The 2,598-nt window shown below is 48.8% G+C and overlaps 1 pseudogene; it reads right to left on the bottom strand.

Annotated features, from left to right (window-relative positions):
• Positions 1-450: 450 nt before the first annotated feature.
• On the bottom strand, positions 451-1,416 carry LOC146754511 (olfactory receptor 14C36-like; annotated as a pseudogene).
• Between the last annotated feature and the right edge of the window lie 1,182 nt (positions 1,417-2,598).

The following is a 2,598-nucleotide window of genomic DNA, read 5'->3' as shown; positions in this document are numbered from 1 at the left end:
TCTTCCCTTTCAGTTTCTGCATGAGCTCCTTGCTCATCCACAAACAAACCACAAAAAAACAAAACAAAAAAAAACAAACAAACAAAAAAAAACAACCAAGAAAACAAATGCAGCGACTCGGCACGGACTCAGATGTGAACGATCCAAATCGTTTATTACAAGTTCTCACATCCCTTATATACCTTCACAAGTTGTTATTTTCTAGCTTTCCCATCCGCCCTTACAACTTTCCCAAACACCTTATATGTCAACAAAGCATTCTACAAAACACTTTTCAACTGTCCATGCAGGCACATATCCAATCAGAGCTGTGAGACTCTTCTTCTCCTTGCAGAGGTGTCCTTGGTTCCCATGCTGTTTATCTTGCTCCACAGCTGCTGCTCTGAACAGCTTTTCTTGTATCCCCACAAACAAACAATAAAGGAGAGCTTGATTCAGTAGAAAGCTGCATTACAAGTCATGAATTCCAAAAGATGGGCAGTTCACTGCAGTTGAAACACATCTGGTCATCACTTTCTTTACCACATCCCTGACCTCCCTGTTCCTCATTCTGTAGATGAGGGGGTTAACTGCTGGTGGCACCACTGAGTACAGAACTGCCACCATCAGGTCCATGGATGGGGAGGAGACAGAATAGGGATTCAGATAGGCATAAAAGCCTGTGATGATAAATAGGGAGACCACGGTCAGGTGCGGGAGACACGTGGCGAAGGCTTTGTGCCATCACTGCTCAGAGGGCACCTGCAGCACAGCTATTAAGATCTGCACATAGGACAACACTATGAAAACAAAGCAGCCATAGAATAAACTGGCACTAAAAATGATAAATACAACTTCCCTGAGATTTGATTCTGAGCAGGAGAGCTTGAGGATCTGGGGGATTCCACAGAAAAACTGGTTGACAACATTGCCTTGGCAGAGAGGCAGTGAAAACGTACTGGCAGTGTGCAGAAGAGAGAGGAGAACCCCAGTGCCCCAGGCAGCTGCTGCCATGGTGGCACAAGCTCTGCTGTCCATCAAGGTCCCGTAGTACAAGGGCTTGCAGATGGCAACGTAGCGGTCATAGGACATGATGGTGAGAAGGAAATACTCTGCTGAGGCAAAGAAGATAAAGAAAAAGAGCTGTGCAGCACATCCTGTATAGGAGATGGCCCTGGTGTCCCAGAGGGCATTGGCCATGGCTTTGGGGAGAGTGGTGGAGATGCATCCCAGGTCGAGGAGGGCCAGGTTGAGGAGGAAGAAGTACATGGGGGTGTGCAGGGGCTGGTCGCAGTCTACGGCTGTGCTGATGAGGCTGTTGCCCAAGAGGGCAGCCAGGTAGATGCCCAGAAAGAGCCAGAAGTGCAGGAGCTGCAACTGCCGCGTGTCTGCCAACGGCAGCAGGAGGAACTCACTGATGGAGCTGCTGTTGTGCATCTGCTGTTCCTGGGCTTGGAGTCCTGCTCAGAGTGCAGAAGATAATGACAATTCCAGACCATTCTCAGAGACACTCCTCCTGGTATACTATAAAAGTTTTCCTTTCCCTTTGGAAATCCCATACCCGGCACACAGCCCCTGGGGCACAGCAGGGACCCTGCTCTGCAGGACAGCCCTGGGCACCCGCCTGCAGCCCCGGCTGCACAGCCTGCAGCCGTTCTGGGTCACGCAGCCCTCAGGGCTGTGTTCTGACGCTGCATCACAGAAGCCCTCAGCTGGAGCAGAAGGCTTTTTCCACAGTAAAGAAACATGAAGTGCCTGCAGCCAGATCTGCTATGGGATGTCCCCAGTCTAGTGATCCCTCCTGAAAAAGAAGCTGTGTTGCCTACTGTAAGAGACTTACCATGTCGTTGTCTGTGTGCAATGCTCCTGCAGTGAGCTCACAGCCTGCTCACACCATACACACTTTGTGAGCTCTCTCTCCCTTCTCTTCTATCCTCATGTCACCTGCAGCTCATGCCCCAGCCCTGCTGTGCTGTGCACAAGAGCTTCTCCTTGGCACAGAGTTCTCTCTGCAGCGCTGCCCACTTGTATGATCTCTCTGTGTCCCAGGAGCCTGGCCCAGCTCAGCAGCAGAGGATGTTATTTTTGTCTTTCCCACTCGTCTTCCCTGAGATGTCCCTGGGTCTTCTTGGCCAACAACTCCTGAAAAACAACAGCATCCTGACCGTACTTTGAAATCTGTTGAATTAAACACCGGATTTCAAGTGGTTGGTGATTAATTCCAGACATGTGGTGAGTCCTCCCGTAGAGTGCTGAAACAAATATGGTACACAGACAAGGACAGGGAATCATAGAATCATAGAATGACCAAGGTTGGAAAAGTCCTAAAAGATCATCCAATCCAGCTGTTCACCTATCACCAACAGCTGCCACTATACCATGTCCCTCAACACAACATCTAGTTGTTCCTTGAACACTTCCAGGAGACTTGCAGAATCGAACTCCATAACCACAAAGTAGTTCTAAAGCAGGTATGTTTAATGAGTGATGAGCATACACCCTGGTGTAAGGGGGATAGCTCCACCTCACTTGCACACCATTATGAGAAAGTGTGCTGCAAATATAGGCTGAACTAATACATCATCAATAGCTGTCAGGAATTGGAATACATATTCATTA

This window comes from Coturnix japonica, chromosome W (assembly GCF_054131305.1).
Source record: "Coturnix japonica strain WE chromosome W, WE-NBRP24, whole genome shotgun sequence".
NCBI classification, from domain to species: Eukaryota; Metazoa; Chordata; class Aves; order Galliformes; family Phasianidae; genus Coturnix; species Coturnix japonica.
This window is presented reverse-complemented; position numbering and strand designations above follow the sequence as displayed.